The following is a 19,058-nucleotide window of genomic DNA, read 5'->3' on the forward strand; positions in this document are numbered from 1 at the left end:
CCCAGGTACCCATCAACAGGTGAATGGATAAAGAAGATGTGGTATATATATGTATATGTATATACACAATGGAATATTACTCAGCCATAAAAAGAATGAAATTCTGCTATTTTTAGTAACATGGATGGACCTAGAAAATATTATGCTTAGTGAAATAAGTCAGAGAAAGACAAATACTGTATGATATCACTTATATGTGTAAGCTGAAAAATCAAACAAACAAAAATATATAGCAAAATAGAAACAGACTCACAGATGTAGAAAACAAACTAGTGGTTACCAGTGGGGAGAAGGAGGCTGGGGAAAGTAGGGGTATGGGATTAAGAGGTACAAACTACTATGTATAAAATAGATAAGCAACAAGGATATATTATACTATTGTACAGCACAGGGAATTATAGCCATTATTTTATAACAACTTTTAATGGAGTATAATCTATAAAAATACTGAACCACTATGCTGTACACCTGAAACTAATATAATAGAGTAAATCAACTATACTTCAATTTTTAAAAAGAGGGAGAGAAAAAAACAGAGAGAGAGAGAAAAAAAGAACAGAACTTGTTTAAACCAGAAGACACAGAGAGAACTCCAGGGCCTGGAAGCACCTATCAGGTACCCCATAAAGAAAGATAAATAAGTGTTATTTTCTTTCTATTTCTAAGGAGTAGGATCAGAGAAGTGGTAGGCCCTCAATGTTTGTTATAAATAGCAGAAGCCAAAGAGGGAGAGGGAACTCTCACAGATTTAAAAAGACTTAAGAACATGTGTATACAAATGTGCATATGCTTTCTTTTCTCTTGGGTAAATAACCTGAAATGGAATGGCTGGATTACACGTAGGTGTATGAATTAGTTTGTCACGGCTGCTGTTACAAATTACCACACACTTAGTGGCTTAAAACAACCCAAAGTTATTATCTTACAGTTCTGCAGGTCAGAAGTCTGGAATGCACTTTACCGGGCTAAAATCAAAGAGTCGGCAGGCCTGAGTTACTTCTGTAGGCCCTCGGAAAGAATCCATTCTCTTGCTTTTTCCAGCTTCTAGAAGCTACCTGTATTCCTTCCTCCTCTTCAAAGCCAGCATTGTAGCATCTTTAAATCTCTCTCTCGGACCCTCCTGCCTCTCTCTTATAAGGACCCTTGGGCTTCCCAGATAATCCAGGATAATTTCCCCCATCTCAAGATTCTTAAACATATCTGCAAAATTCCTTTCCCTATGTAAGGTAACATATTGACGGGTTCCAGGGATTAGCATGAGGTCATCTGGTGGGGGTGGGGAGGGAACTATGCCGCCTACGACGGTGTATATTTAACTTTAAGAAACTGCCCAACTGTTTTCCAAAGTGGCTGTACCATTTGACAGCCCCACAGGTAGTATATGAGAGTTCTAATTCTTCCCCATCCTTGCCGATAATTGATAGGTCAGCCCTTTTTTTTTTTTTTTTTCAGACCTTTTGATTTTAGCCATTCTAATAGGTATGCAGTGATACCTCATTTCTGGGTTTAATTTGCATTTTCTCTAAGCAAAGATGCTGAATATCTTTTCATGTGCTTATTTGTCATTTGTATATCTTCTCTGATGAAGCAGCTGTTTAAAATTCTTTTCCTTTTTTACTTGGGTTGTTTGTTTTCTTATTATTAAAACTTGAGGGTCCTTTCTTTTGGTACAAGTCTTTTGTTGAATAGATGCTTTGCAAATATTTTCTCCCCCCATTTGTGGCTTATCTTTCATTCTTTTAACAACTTTATTTAGAATAGCCAAAAACTGGAAACAATTCAAATGTTCATCAATAGGTGAGTAGGTAAATAAATCATGGTGCACCCACATCCAATAGAATACTAGTCAACAGCAACAAAGGAATAAACTATTGATACACCCAACAACATGGATTAATCTCAAACTAATCATGAGTGCAAAAGAAGCTACACAAAAAAGTGTACATGCTGCATGATTCCATTTATATAAAACTCTAGAAAATACAAACTAATCTATAAAGACAGACAGCAAATTAGCAGTTGAACTGCAACGGAGGTTGATGGGGTGGGGTTGGGAGAAGCCAAGGGGAGATTACAAAGAGGAACAAAGAAATTTAGAGGGTGAGAGAAATGTTCCCTGTCTTGACTGGTGATGGTTTCATGGTTATATACACAGGTCAAAGCTTATCAAATTGTACACTTTAAATATGTATAGTTTACTGTGTGCCAATTGTACTTCAATAAGTCTCCTATTTAAAAAGGAGACTTAAGAGATTTACTAACTAAATGTAACACATAGATCTTATTTTGATCTGGATTTAAACAAATCAGCTATAAACAAAAACAAGTAGAAGAAACTTGGACACTGACTGGATATAAATGATATCAAAAAATAAAGGTTAATTTTTTAGTTATTATCATGGCACCTTGGTAAAATTTTTCAGTCCTTTTCTCTCAGAGGTGTGTCCTGAATGATTAGCTGATGGAGTGATACGATTTCTGGGATTTTCTTTAGAAGGATCATGCGTGACGATGGAGTGAGTGAGGCTGGAAAATGAAACAAGATTGGCCACATGTTGATAATCGCACAGCTGGGTGATGGGCATGAAGAGATTCATTCTACTATTCTCTCTATCTTCATGTATATTCTAAAACTTCCATCCTACATAGTTAAAATGTTCATTTTTAAAAATGTTTGTTGAATGAATGATACAAGAAGGCATATTTCTACTCAATACAAGATTGATATTTTCTAAAAACAACACCTTTCTGAAAATGGACTCATCTCCCTTAAGCTGTAGTCAGTTGACTAGAGTAGAACAGGAGGTGTTCAGAGGCCAGAAGATCCTTTATGGGGGATGCTATAGAGCAGGGATTAACGGTCTATGGCCCATGGGCCAAATCCAGACCTCCACCCACAAGCTAGGAATGGTTTCTACGTTTTTAAATGATTGGGAAAAAAATTTTTAACAATGTTTTCTGAACACATGAAAATTATGTGAAATTTAATTTTAAGGCCTATAAATAAAATTTCATTGGAACACAGCCATGTCCATGCATTTGTGTATTGTCTCTGGCTGCTTTCATGTTATAACAGCAGTGGGGACCTGCAAAAACTAATCTACTTACTATCTGGCCCTTTACAGAAAAAGTCTGCCAATTCTTGATTTAGAAGATAACCTTGAAACCTGAAAGTGTTTTCCTAAACAAACAGCACTCCAGAAAAGTGAGTGGAAAAAGCAGGACATGAACAAGTCCAGCTTTAGACTCTATTCCTCCCACCAAAGGGAGCCCAAGGATCAGGGAAGATGTTATTTTCAATTCCTTGCAGTAAATACATTGTCATTTCTGGGAACACGGTGAGTTTGAAAGTTGAGGGGGTTAGGTTTGCCCTCCAGCCTTAGGTCTCAGAACCCTCTTCTGTGGATAGACTTCTATCTATCATTAAATTCTGTGGATAAGTTTAAAGAGCAAGGTGAACATACGACCCAGCAATTCCACTCCTGGGTATACATCTGAACAAAAGAAAAACACTAATTCAAAAAGACACATGCACCCCAATGTTCACAGCATTATTTACAATTGTCAAGATATGAAAGCAACCTAAGTGTCCACCAACAGATGAATGGATAAAGAAGATGTAATATATATATACCATGGAATACTACTCAGCCATTAAAAAAATAAAATTTTGCCATTTGCAGCAACATGGATGGACTTGGAGGGCATTATGCTAAGTGAAATAAGTCAGAGAAAGACAAATGCTGTATGATATCACTTATATGAGGAATCTAAAAAATACAACAAACTAGTGAATATAACAAAAAAGAAGCAGACTCACAGATGTAGAGAACAAACTTAATGGTTACCAGTGGGGAGAAGGAAGTGGGGGAGGGGTGATATAGGGGTAAGGGAGTAAGAGGTACAAAAGATTAGGTATAAAATAAGCTACAATGGGCTTCCCTGGTGGCGCAGTGGTTGAGAATCTGCCTGCTAATGCAGGGGACACGGGTTCGAGCCCTGGTCTGGGAAGATCCCACATGCCGCGGAGCGACTAGGCCCGTGAGCCACAACTACTGAGCCTGCGCGTCTGGAGCCTGTGCTCCGCAACAAGAGAGGCCGCGATAGTGAGAGGCCCGCGCACCGCGATGAAGAGTGGCCCCCACTTGCCGCAACTAGAGAAAGCCCTCACACAGAAACGAAGACCCAACACAGCCAAAAATAAATAAATTAATTAATTAATAAAAACAAAACAAAAAAGAAAAAAAAAGCTTTTTAAAAAAAAAAAAAATAATAAAATAAAATAAAATAAGCTACAAGGATATATTGTACAACACAGGGAATATAGCTAATATTTTGTAATAACTATAAATGGAGTATAACCTTTAAAAATTGTGAATCACTCTATTGTACATCTGTAACTTGTATCATATTGTACAGCAATTATACTTTAATTAAAAATAAATAAAATCAAAATAAATAAATAAAGAGCAAGGTGTAACTTTCTGCCCTTATCAGTGTCTGAAATCCTCCTGCGTTCACTCATTTGTTCATTACGTGGACCCTCCCACTAGTTCATGGGGGCAGGGACTCCATCTGTCCTATTCACTGCCATATCCCATGACTGGAGCAGTCCCTGGCACATAGTAGGCCCTCAGCAACACTGAAGGAATGAATAAACTGAAGGAAGCCTCATCAAATAGAGAACGAGTGGAAATTACAACACTGAAGCTTAGGGATAAAAAATAGTTTTCTTCTTTCACAGTGGAAAGACTCTATTCCCATATTCTTCTTCACATATGTCTAAATATAGCACCTGGAAACAGTATGATATGAGTAGTGAGGGAATTTTGCCCACCACAATTTCTGTGCAAATCGGAATGAAGTTCAGCTCCCGTTCCAGAAGGCAGCCACTGTTCAGAGTTCTGTTGCATCATATAAACACAACTTTCTCCTTTGTGACAGGGGATGATGCGCCTTGATTGGCTGTACGACCCTGTGCAGGTGACTCACTCTCTCTGTTCTTCATATGTGTAAAAACGGGTGAGCATCCATGGGTTGTGGGGAAGATCAAACGAGATAATAATCCGTGAGATGAGGGCTCAGTATCTGAAACCAGAACAGTCTTCGTTTTCTGTTCTCAGTGACATAAGCCTTCTCCACCATCTGTATGAAAGAACTTGGGATCCACAGTCACAATGTTCACAAAAGCCAAAATGTAGAAACAACCCAAGTGTCCATCAACAGAAATGGATAAATAAAATGTGGTATATTCGTACAATGAAATATTAATCATTAATAAAATGAATGAAATACTGGTACATGCCACAACGTAGATGAACTTAAAGATATACTAAGTGAAAGAAGCCAGACACCAAAGACCATATATTATATAATTCCATTTATATGAAATATCTACAATAGGCAAATTCATAGAGACAGAAAGAGATTAGAGGTTCACAGGAGGTTGAGGAGAGGAGGAAACATGGAGTGACTATTTAATGGGTACAGGGTTTCCGTTTGGGGTGGTCAAAAATTGTAGAAAGTGATAGTGGTGATGGTTGCACAATTTTGTGAATGTCTTTAATGCCGCTGAATTTTACACTTAAAAGTGGTTGAAATGGCAAATACCATGTTGTGTATATTTTACCACCAAAAAAAGCCTTTGGAAACTGTGACGTGCTGATTCAAGGAATCTGGAATCAGAACTCCTGGATTTGAATCCCAATTCTGCAAACTGTGTAACCTCGGGAAGCCCTTGACACCATTCTGCTTAGTCTCCTTATCTGAAAATGGGGATGAGAACATAATTTAATCTCCCACATGTTGTAGGAATTAAAAGAGCTCATTAAGGTAAGCACTTAGAAGTGTACCTGCATATATTAAATGCTCAGTAATTGCTAGTGAGTATTACAAGACTGCTATAGATAAGCCATTCTATCCACACATGCTCTTAGAGCAGCGTTTCTCAATCTCCTCACTATTGGCATTTGGGGTGGATAATTCTCTGTTGTTGGGAGGCTGTGCTGTGCCCTGTAGGGTGTTTAGCAGCCTCCCTCGCCTCTCCTCACTAGATGCCAGTAGCATATATCCTTCCCTCCAAAGCCGTGACAACAAAAACATCTCGATGTTGCTAAATCTCCCTGGGAGAGCAAAATTGCCCCTGGTTAAAAACCACTGTCTTAGCATCCAAATTAAGAAGTTGGAAGGGGTTTTACATATCCCTTTTTCTGACGACTTCCAAATTCTTTGGACTGTGTCCCATGACCCATGATACATGTAAATGTGCGTAGATTTATATTTATCCTACATATACATATGTATCAAAAGTTTCACAATACAATGTTTACCCTGTGTACAGTGTAATGCACTCTGTTTTCAATTCTGTTGTTTTGTATTCTGTTTCTTTTCTTAAAAATATATATATAAATAAATGAATATATATATATGCTGGTCATGACCCTTTAAATTGATTTCATGAGCCACTTATAGGTTACAACCTACAGGTTGGAAAATACTGATCTAGTCAACTTTATTTTACCAAGGGCCAATGAAATCTCCAGACGTTTTAGTCCCGCGCTGGGCCCCCTGCATCACTCATTCTACCGATGAGCGTTTCAGGCTGACCCTCACCAGCTTTCCAGCTTCCAGAATGGACCAGGATTCCACTGCCCACGCGGTACAGGGGCAATAGCATCCCAAGCTTTTCCTAGCTTTTGATTTATATGTATACACATAATAAATATAAATATACACACATTTTCATGGAAGCCATGAGAGTGGGTAACAGCTAAGACCCCATCCAATTTTGCTTTTTGATGATGCTAAAATAGTCGTTTTTAACCAGATAGACATAAATTTGGAATAATTGAGGGGGAAAGTTTAATTCCAAGGTATTGAGTCACACTCAAATTGATTCTACATTGAAAGCATCTTCATATTTCTTCTCTCTCTCTCTCTAAATAGCAAGCAGCAGGTTGCGCGGGGCTGTGTCTGTCTCCCAGAGGCAGGAATTAGCCCTGGCCCTGAAGACCTGCCTTTGCCAGCTCCTGAGACATTTAACACTTGGGCACAACAGAGAGGACAGCCAAATCCTGCCCTGAGCCAGAGTAGGAGTTGCTGGAAGGAGAGCTTTCAGATGTAATCAGCCAATCCATTTTTTATAATCTCCTATTACAGGAATGGGAGGGGGCAGCTAAAAGGACCTTTTCTAAGAAGAGAAATATTTTCTAGTTTAAAATTTAAAAGGCTGAATCATAGAATCCTTTCACAGACCACTCTCTGCATAATGTTTTTTTCCCCAAAAAGTTACTCAGCTGAGGTTAATGGTGAATAATAACAGCTGACATTTACTGAGCACTTGCCACAGGCATGGCTCTGCGGCAAGTCCTTACATGATCATTTCATCATCTCAAGCGTTTTAGGAGGCAGGGGGCATCCTTACCGTCCCCATTTTGTAGATGGAGATATTGAAGCACAAATTGCGTAAATGACTTGCCTTAAATAACAAGGCTCCAGAGCCATTATGCTGGGAATTATACCCAATAGGGTTGCAGATGCAGCCCATAAAAATACAGAACGTCTCTTTGCATGGGACATATGTATATTAAAAAAGCATTTGTTGTTTATATGAAATTCAAATTTAACTGAGCATCTTGTTTTTTATCTGGCAGCCCTAAACTTGAGCAGTTTGAATAGAGCTCTTATTCTAAGGCACTCTGCCCATGGTTCTCAAAGTGTGGTCCCAGGACCAGCATCATCACCATCACATGGGAAATGGCTAGAAATGCAAGTTCTTGGCTTGACCTAGGACAGAGAATTCCTAGCGCCATGGGACAAGTTGGTCAAGAAATGCCTCCCAAACTTTGGTCAAATTTATGACCAAGAGGAAGCGCTGTGGACAAAAAATGCCTGCCACTCCAGTAAACAAAAACTGTCTCCTGCCATTCCAGTAAACAAAAACTGTCTCCTGCCATTCCAGTAAACAAGGAATATTGCCCGCCATCAAGCCATCAGCCACGGCAGCTGCCTCCCCAGCCCCCCTAATACCCCACCCCTGAGGGTGCGCCCTGAGAGGAATCCAGAATGTAGAAGATCAGGAAGCATGTGCTTTGGATACTGGCTCTAGATAAGATGCATATCTAAGGAATAATTTCAGTGAACCCAGATTCTTGCATCTTCCCAAATACAGAAAAGTGCTAAAATCATTAACTTGAGGTGTCTATTTTTTGTGATTAGCAGTACTCTTTTGATGTTTGACTACATGGGGTTTTTGTTTGTTTGTTTGTTTGTTTTTCAGCAAAAACTCCTATATATCCTGGCTCCTCTCTTCCCTCTTTGGAACAGTTCCTCAGAGCTATCTGAGAGGCTGCTTCCCAGGCTACAGTCCTCAGGAAGTTCCCCGAATAAAACCTGACTTTTAGATGGTATGGGTATTTTTTTTCAGTCAACAGGTTTCACCCCAGACCTACTATGTCAGAAACTGTGGGTGGGGTCCCCAAATCTGGGCTTCAGAAAGTTTTCCAGGCAAATCCAACCCACACTCAAGTTTGAGCAGCACTGCAGAATACAATACGACCGCCACAATATTCTAAGGCAGGTAGAGATGCAGTCATGCTTAAAAGTGGGCCCCCGATTCTGAACATCAAGGTCTTCCCATGACTCCATATCTCTCCTTTTCCCCTTCTTCTTCATTCAGTCAAGTCCTACATACATCAACCCCCAAGCTCAGTGCACACTTTAACAACATACTTCGCTTTCGCACACTGGAGTCTGTCTGGTGCGTTTTCATAGACATTCATTCATTCATTCCTTCATGGAGGCAGACAATCATTCAACAAAACCTTTTTAGCTGCCATTGTGGGGCAGGCACTGTGATGGGCACCGAGCGCAGTTTACTTCATATTAAAGTTGCTTGTGTAAACACATCTGCTTCCTGCATTAGATCAAGAGTTCCTGGAGGGCTGGGAGGATGGGGAGGAGAAAACTTTTAAATGTCTGAGTCCCTAGTTCTGAGTCAAGAGCCACAAAATGTTTGAATAGAATGATGGGAAAAAATGTGAAAAGAATTCTCACACCCTCCTCACTTTCAATTCAAAGTCCTCTGGACCCGAGTTTGCTGCCTGTCCTCTTCCTCCCCCTCAAAGAGAAGTCATGACGATGGCGCTGTCACTCTCCCAGGCATGTTTGACAACTCAGTGTTCCTTGGCCCTGATGCCAGGTGGGTCCCTCTGTCTGTGGTTAAGAAGGTAGGGGGTTTTTCAGGTTTCGCTGCCAAGAGCTAGTCAGCTTCTCTGTCACTCAAAACAACCATCTTCACTACCTGTTCACTGAAAAAGGGCTGAGAATTGGGATGCTTAAGAGATATAACTGGAGATGGCATTTTTACAGCTACAAGACACACACACACACACACACACACAAACACACACACACACAATGCCTTTAGTTTTGCAATTTGCCGAAGTCCAATCACAAGCCTTCACTCGGGAAAAAGATTCATTCCATAAGATCATTTCTCCAAAGAAGATATACAGATTGCCAACAAACACATGAAAGAATGCTCAACATCATTAATCATTAGAGAAATGCAAATCAAAACTACAATGAGATATCATCTCACACCGGTCAGAATGGCCATCATCAAAAAATCTAGAAACAATAAATGCTGGAGAGGGTGTGGAGAAAAGAGAACACTCTTGCACTGTTGGTGGGAATGTAAATTGATACAGCCACCATGGAGAACAGTATGGAGGTTCCTTAAAAAACTAAAAATAGAGCTACCATACGACCCAGCAATCCCACTACTGGGCATATACCCTGAGAAAACCATAATTCAAAAAGAGTCATGTACCAAAATGTTCATTGCAGCTCTATTTACAATAGCCAGGACATGGAAGCAACCTAAGTGTCCATCATCGGATGAATGGATAAAGAAGATGTGGCACATATATACAATGGAATATTACTCAGCCATAAGAAGAAACAAAATGGAGTTATTTGTAGTGAGGTGGATGGAGCTAGAGTCTTTCATACAGAGTGAAGTAAGTCAGAAAGAGAAAAACAAATACAGTGCTAACATATATATATGGAATCTAAGGAAAAAAACAAAAACAAAAACATCATGAAGAACCTAGTGGCAAGACGGGAATAAAGACACAGACCTACTAGAGAATGGACTTGAGGATATGGGGAGGGGGAAGGGTAAGATGTGACAAAGAGAGTGGCAAGGACACATATACACTACCAAACGTAAAATAGATAGCTAGTGGGAAGCAGCCGCATAGCACAGGGAGATCAGCTCGGTGCTTTGTGACCACCTAGAGGGGTGGGATAGGGAGGGTGGGAGGGAGAGAAATGCAAGAGGGAAGAGACATGGGAACATATGTATATGTATAACTGATTCACTTTGTTATAAAGCAGAAACTAACACACCATTGTAAAGCAATTATACTCCAATAAAGATGTTAAAAAAAAAAAAAAAAGATGATGTCGACCCCTCTTACAGAGAAAACGTGTCTGCCAGGGCTCAGGGCTGTCAGCTGAGCTGGGAAAACAAGGAATGGGATTCTCCCACAACTGGAGTTGGAGCCAACGTTATTTTTTTTAATTTTTATTGAAATATAGTTGATTTACAATGTCATGTTAGTTTCAGGTGTACAGCAAAGTGATTCAGATATATATATATATATATTCTTTTTTTACATTCTCTTCCGTTATAGGTTATTACAAGATATTGAGTATAATTCTCCATGCTCTACAGTAGGGAGAGCATGGAGAATTATAGTAGGTAGTTGTATCCATTTTATATACAGTGTTGTTTTTTTAATAGACTGAGGATGAGCGTGAGTAGCAACTATACTGTGAAAATGGCCTCCAGCCTGGAATGTTCTTTACATTTCACCCTTTTGCTCGGATCCTGCTCGCCCTTCAAATATCAGCTTAAAGGTCACCCCCTAAAACCGGGTCAGATCCCACGCTTAGCCTTCACATATCTCCTTCTTAAAAGTTGTCACAGTCAGAACTAAATTGTCGTTGAGCAATTAGCTGCTGCCTGACTCCCAACTAGAATATAAGCCCCATTAGGACTTGTCCTGTTTGTTCATCATTGCATTCCCTGCCTCTAGCACAATAGTAGGTGCTCAATAAATATTTATTGAAAGGATCAATTGAATGAATCCCAATCAGCCACCTACTAGAAGTGTGACCCTGGGCAAGTTACCTGATTCCTCTCTTTAAACCTCAGTTTCCTTATCTACAAAATGGAGATAAAATAGTACCTGCCTCTCAGGGTTGCTGTTTGATAGAATGAGACGTGCATGTAAGAGATAAGCACAGGAACTTGGCCCCCAGTAGATGTTTGAGAAAGGTCAGCCTCTGCCTCTATTAGCTATGTTTGTCACCCAAGGGCAAAAAGCAAGGCTATGTAGCACCTAAAACAATATCTGGGACATGGAAGGTGCTCAATAAATCTACGTTAAATAAATGGAGTGCATTTTACATGCATTCTCCCAGTAAAGCCTAATAGTAAATGCTATGTCATCAATATTCTTGTCTTCATCCCTACGTTACAAAAAAACAAGCAGTGGCTTAGGGAGATGGAAACTGGCCCAAATCACCCAGCGATTTGCCAAGTTGCAGATCCAGATTTTGAGCCCATTTGTTTGAGCATAACACTAGAATGTCACCCAAATTCTTTGTCCTCTCTAAGCCTCAGTTTGCTTATCTGAAAAATAAAAGAAAAAACAAACACAGTGAAAACCCCAGCCTAGTTGGTCCCAGAGGTACCCACAGAGCAGCCACTCCATGAGAACAGTGGGTGAAATTCTTCCAAACCCATTTGCCTGGAGCACATGCAGTTGGGAGAACTGTTTACATTTCAAGTGCTCATTTTCACCGCACGACACGTAGCTGGGCTCCAGGAGGGCTCCTTCCATGCTTTAAGACCAAATCAACACCAATGGGCTCAGAGAAGAGGGAGAAAAGGAAGGCTGGTGGCCTCCGTCTTTAATTTGAGACGCAGCCGGCTCCTAACTGAGACAAATTCAATCAGTTTCCTGGCCTATTTCCCTGAGCATCTTAACCAACTCTTGGTGCTTTAATTTCCTACCACCTTGTTTCTAAATACTCAGCTTTCCTTCCACAGATGCTGGGTCTGTTCTCTGCACCTGTCAGCGGGGCATGATGCTCTCCCTATTCCCCGAGGCCCCTCTGCTTCTCTTCCTCCTCTTTTCTCTTTTGCATGCCCCAAACAGCAAACTCAAATCATAAATGTTTCCCATCCAGAACGCAATTAAATCTCTTTAGCCTATATTTTGAATCAACACACATTTGGGAATGCGATCATGGCAACCGTCTTAATGGGTCCTAGAGTTTGTGTGTCTATTTCCATTTGTGATTGACATTCACGTACTGCTATCAGAATTAGTAGCCATCAGTCAAGCAGAAAGTTATTATCAGGCAGCACTAAACAAAACCTCAAATCCAAGTGGAATTGAGGTTTTTCAATAATGGATGTCTGAGTAATTTAACTAATTGCTAGATTCAGCCTAGCTGAGCTTGGTTTTTTTTTTTTTTTTTCCTCTCATACATAAGTAAACAGAAATCTGGAAAGTTATGAGTGTGGTACGGGCAAATTCATCTTTGGATAGAAATTCAACTTGTAAGTGTCAACTAAATTCTCTCCATTTCTTTTGAACTATCTGTTTGTTTCTATTTCTTTCAACCTGTGTCATGCAGAGTTTATGCCAGGAATTTAGACTTAAGCTGACGATGAAAGGAAAACTGTTAAAGAAAAGAAGGAAGCCACCCACTTATCCTATTTGGCAATTTCTAAAATTATCACCCTATTTTACTGTCCTAGAAAATGCTTTTCTCACATTATAATACACCTCTTGGCCTCTGTTCATTTTTACCATGTATATTTGCAGCAGACAAAAAGGTAAGGTTTCCCCTTAGATCAGAGAAAGCCATCATTTAGGGAATGCAATGATTGAAGTTTGAATATTATAAAATGCTCAACCCAGCAGGCACTGGGGCAGGTATATCCATAGCTAATGATGGGTTTGCTCATAATTTTACAAATCCATCAGCCCTTTTCCCAAGAGATTATGAACAGAAAGAAGCTAAAATGGCTTGTCCAAAGAGGCTGGGAAAACCAAGAGAAATATTCTCAGGATGACATATAAAAAGGAGCACAATATAACAGTAGTAGAACTGGCCCATGATCAGAATTCAAGACTAAGTATCTTAAAATATAAGAGGAGAAACACATGGATTGGCATATAGCACATTGCAATGATTCTGAGTGTGAGTTTTGGCACGAGGCAAAATGAGTCCAAGCTCTGCCTTTAACTGGTTTTATTGGAGTGAATTGTTTAACCTCTCTCAGCCTTAGTTTTCCCAGCTGGGAAATAGGGTTAACATTTGTACCCCACCCCCATAAGGTTATTATAAAGAATCAATGAGATAATGAATGAAGTACTTTACCCAGGACCCAGCCCATAGAGAGCTTCAATACGTTACTATTATTACTAACATTAATGTACAGGATGGTTCCAAAAGTCATCACTGTTGTTATTATTGTTTTCATTACCATTAATGATATATGTTAGCCCCTGGATAGAGGATTTTTTCCCCCAGTTTTACTGATATATATTTAACATACAACATTGTATAAGTTTAAGGTGTACAAAATGATTTGATACATGTGTATACTACAAAATATTTACCACAATAGGTTTAGTTAACATCCTTCACCTCACATAATTATCGTTTCGTTGTGGTGGTGTTGGTGGTGGAGAGATCATTTAAGATCTGCTCTCATAGCAACTTTCAAGTGAACAATACAGTATTGTTACCTATGGTCACCATGCTGTCTATTACATTCTCAAAACTTATTCATCTTATAACTGGAAGTTTGTACCTTTTGACCAACATCTTCCCATTTCCCCCAACCACCAGTCCCTGGCAACCACTAATGTAATCTTTCCTTCTATGATTCAGCGTTTTTTAGATTCTCATATAAGTGAGATCATTCAGCACTTGTCTTTGGCCTATATCACTTGGCAGAATGTCCTCAAGGTCCATCCCTGTTGTCCCAAATAGCAGGATTTCCTTCTTTTTTACCGGTGAAAGATATATATATACCACATCTTCTTTACCTATCATTTGTCGATGGATACATGGGTTGTTTCCATGTCTTGGCTATTGTGAATAACGCTTCAATGAATGTGGGAAGACAGATTATCTCTTTGAGATAGTGATCTCATTTCCTTTGGATATTGACCCAGAAGTGGGATTGGTAGTTTTATGTTTAGTTTTTTGAGGAACCTCCATACTGTTCTCCATAGTGGCTGCACCAATTTACATTCCCACCAACAGTGCATAAGGGTTCCCTTTTCTCCACACCCTCTCGAACACTTGTTATTTCTTGTCTTTTTGAGGATGGCCATTCTGACAGATGTGAGGTGATATCTCATTGTAGTTTTGATTTGCGTTTCCCTGATGATTAGTGATGTTGAGCACCTTTTCGTGTATCTGTGGCCATTTGTATGTCTTTTTTTGGTGGGGGAAATGGCTATTCAGGTCCTTTTCCCATTTTAAAATCAGATTATTGGGGTTTTTTGCTATTGAGTTATATGAGTTCCTTATATATTTTAAATATTAACCCTTTATGGTTTGCAAATATTATCTCCCTGGAATGAAGATTTTAAAGCCTTAAAGCTTTATTGAAGTATTGCCAGAACAGTCAGGGCAACATGGCTGCTAGAAAGAGCCTTTTGTCGCTGAATACTAAGCATAATTCTATGAAACAGATGTGAGATTACAAAGAAATTTGAAAGCTATTTGTTTCTACATATATTTTTTAAAGTAACTTGTTATTACAAAAATAATGCCTTTTCTTTGCCTACAAAAGTTTAGATAATGTTAAATGGGGTGCTCCACTCAGACACCCCAGAACCCCTTTTTCCGTTTCTGCAGACTTCTTCCTCAACTTTGGTAACCTGTGGCTCTACCTCAGGGGACTGTCCCACCAAGTGGCTTTATCCAGATTGCCTGGGAGTTTACATCCCCCTAGGGTGGTCTTTCTTTGGCCAATGATTGCTGGGTGAGGGAGTTTGAAAGCCCAGCTTTCTTGCCTTAGGTTAGAACAAGCCTGAGGTATAATTTACACCACAGAGTTTCTCTGGGGGATCAGGCTGGAGTTACCCTCGGTGGGATTTGGCCTGAAATTGCATCCTTGCTTTGTTTCCTCCCCTTTTCTGTCCTGCTTCCCCCATTCCCTTACCAGTTTCTCCTTGAGGCATTTCCTTAATAAATCTATTGCACACAAATTCTCGTCTCGGGATCTGCTTCTGGAGAGCCAGACCTAACGTAATGACAATGAATAATGGTGTCTATCCTGCCATTATGTGTGTGTGTGTGTGTGTTTGAATATGTTATGATCTCCAAATCTGACGATTGTGAAATTGCATAGTACATATAATTTGTTTTTAATTTAAATAGTTATCATTACTATCTTTCCATGTCTACAAATATGCTTCAGCAAGATGTTTCTAACAGCCACCTGGTATCCCATTGTATGGTTGTGCCATAATTTAACCAGCTCCACTCAATTTTTTATTATTGGTTACCACTATGGTAACAATGCTGGGTTGAACAGTTTTGCAGGCAAATTTTTCTGTAAGTCTATTTGTTATTAATCTACTGAAAACACTGTTCCTTGGTCATGGTAGCCCATTTCCAAGGGTTATGATTCTTATTTCCAAATGTTCCCCAAAACAACTGGACCAATTCACAGTCCTGCCAGCACTATCCTTGGTCTTCATCCCCAACCCCTTCCTCCATCTAAAAGACTAAAAACTGGTAGGCACAGCCTCTGAGAAAGTCTACAACTTGCATAATGCCAACAGAAACATGTGTGTTCAAACTAGTTTGATTGCCGTCTCCTCTGCATTAACTGATCTAAGACTAACCTACACTTTAATTTTCATCTCATGTGAATTAAAATGACTTTTCCTGGAGGATCTAAAGTTCCTGATTTCAAAACTTACTACAAAGCTACAGTAATCAAAATAGTGTGTTACTGGCATAAGAATAGACATAGCCCAATGGGATAGAATAGAGAGCCCAGAAATAAGCCCTCACATATATAGTCAAATGATTTACAGCAAGGGTACCAAGTCCATTTAATGGGGAAACATGGTCTTTTCAACAAACAGTACTGGAAAAACTGGATATCCACATGCAAAAAAATAAACTGGGGCTTTTTACTTTATACCATACACAAAAATTAACTCAAAATGAATCAAATATCTAAATTTAAGAGCTAAAACTTTAAAATGCTTAGAAGAAAACATAGGGGAAAGTCTGTTGACATTGTATTTGTTAATAATTTTTAACATATGACACCAAATGTACAGGCAACAAAAGGAAAAAAAATACATGAATTGGACTTCATCAAATTAAAAACTTTTGGACTTTCCTGGTGGTGCAGTGGTTAAGAATCTGCCTGCCTGTTGGGGCTTCCCTGGTGGCGCAGTGGTTGAGAATCTGCCTGCCAATGCAGGGGACACGGGTTCGAGCCCTGGTCTGGGAAGATCCCACATGCCACGGAGCAACTGGGCCCGTGAGCCACAATTACTGAGTCTGCACGTCTGGAGCCTGTGCTCCGCAACAAGAGAGGCCGCGATGGTGAGAGGCCCACGCACCGTGATGAAGAGTGGTCCCCACTTGCTGCAACTAGAGAAAGCCCTCGCACAGAAATGAAGACTCAACACAGTCATAAATAAATAAATAAAAGAACGTGAATTTCTAAAAAAAAAAAAAAAAAAAAAGAATCTGCCTGCCAATGCAGGAGACACAGGTTCGAGCCCTGGTCCCGGAAGATCCCACATGCCACGGAGCAACGAAGCCCCATGCGCCACAACTACTGAGCCCGCACTCTAGAGCCTGCAAGCCACAACTACTGAGCCCGCGTGCCACAACTATTGAAGCCTGCACGCCTAGAGCCCATGCTCCGCAACAAGAGAAGCCACCACAATGAGAAGCCGGTGCACTGCGACAAAGTGTGGCCCCCGCTCGCCACAACTAGAGAAAGCCTGTGCGCAGCAACGAAGGCCCAACGCAGTCAAAGTAAATAAATAAATAAATAAATAAATAAATGTATTTAAAAAAATTTTTAAACTTTTGTGTATCAGAGGACACTATCAAGAGAGTGAAAAGACAACCCATAGAATGAGAGAAAATATTTGCAAATTATATATCGGATTAGGGATTAATATCAAGAATATGCAAAAAACAAATGACAACAACAAAAACTCCTACAACTTGGCAACATCAGAAAAGCAACCCAATTCAAAAATGGACAAAGGTCTTGAGTAGACATTTTTCCAAAGAAGATATTCAGATGACCACTTAGCACATAAAGAGATGCTTAACATTGTTAGTCATTAGGGAAATGCAAATCAAAATACAAGATATTACTTCACACCTGTCTATTATCAAAAAACTGAAAATAACAAATGTTGGAGAGGATGTGGAGAAATTGGAACCCTGAGGCATTGCTGGTAGGAATGTAAAATGGTGCAGTCACTATGGAAAACAATTTAGTGGTTCGTCAAAAACTTAAACATAGAATTACCGTATGATCTAGTAATTCTACTTCCGGATAAATATCCAAAAGAATTGAAAGCAAGAGACTCAAACAAATACTTGTACATCAGTGTTCATAGCACCATTATTCACAATAGTCAAAAGGTGGAAACAATCCAAATACTCATCAACAGATGAATGGATAAACAAAATGTGATCTATACATACAATGGAATATTATTCAGCATAAAAAGGAATGGAATTCTGATACATGCTATAACATGGACAAATCTTGAAAACAGTTGCTAAGTGAAAGAAACCAGGCACAAAAGGACAAATATTGTTTGACTCCACTGACAGGAAGTACCTAGATCAGGCAAATTCATAGAGACAGAAAGTAGAATAGAGATTACTAGTGCCTGGTTCCCCCCAGGGAATGGAGAGTTAGTGTTTAATGAGTAAAAAGTTTCTGTTTGGGATGATGACAAAGATCTGGAAACGGATGGTGGTGATGGTTGTACAACATTGTGAATGTACTTAATGCACACTTAAGAATGGTTAAAATGGTAAATTTTATGTCATGTATATTTTACCACATTTTTAAATTTGCAAAATAAGTGACTTTTCCTGCTGACTGGGAAAGAAAGATAAACTTCCTCTCCTGCACTCCAGATGACATTCAGAGCTGACAATAGTAAAGAAGGGTTTCTTTAAGAGACAATATAGCAGCGGAACAGTTAAGAGGGTTGGAATTTGCATTTTAATAGCCTGAGTTCAAATTCCAACTCTGCCCTTACGTGCTGTGTGACTCTGGACATCTAGCTAAGCTCCAAGCAACTCACCTGAAATTGCCTGTAAAATGGTGAGAATAATGGTCCCCACCCCATGATGCTTTCCGCATATGATATAAAATAAGGCTTTGACATACTTAACTCAGTGTCTGAAACATAGCTTAAAAATGCAAAAGTAAAATATAATTCTGGTCATTGCTGTTATTGGGTGTTACTGTCATTATTACCTTAAAGTACTTTGGACACTTTGACCGTCTTGATTACTTCTTTAGATTACTTTTCATATTATTAAGGAATAAGCTGGAGGAAATTAATCAGGGGGCATTTTCAACTCTGAAATGGAAAACCCTGATCCTTGTTCCCTTAAAACAATATTTTCTAATTATGCAAGTTATAGTTTTCCTGGCACTTTCTGATCTCTCTCCAATGGACTTGGGTGCCATCAATTTGGCCCTCTTTGCTCTCATTATCAATTAGATAAATTTAGAGAGGAAAGTCCTTTAAAGGAGAGAGGATTCAGCAGAGGCCAGTCCCTGGTATGACAAATCCGTCTTAAACAGCACAGAAAGCTGAACTGCCAGATGTCCAGCCCTCCAGGTTCGTGTGGCTGTAAAACCCACGCTGGCTGAGAAGGCTCCTTCTTCATGGGACCCATGCTGTGCCTGCATGACATTTATATAACGTCAGCCCCTG

The 19,058-nt window shown here is 39.5% G+C and overlaps 1 protein-coding gene across 6 annotated transcripts in view; it reads right to left on the bottom strand.

Moving 5' to 3' along the window:
- The window catches only part of RPS15A (ribosomal protein S15a), a 399,535-nt gene that overhangs the window by 91,630 nt on the left and 288,847 nt on the right, over positions 1-19,058 (bottom strand). The window lies entirely within an intron of this gene.

Source organism: Balaenoptera borealis (genome assembly GCF_965194805.1).
Source record: "Balaenoptera borealis genome assembly, chromosome: 16".
Taxonomy (NCBI): domain Eukaryota; kingdom Metazoa; phylum Chordata; class Mammalia; order Artiodactyla; family Balaenopteridae; genus Balaenoptera; species Balaenoptera borealis.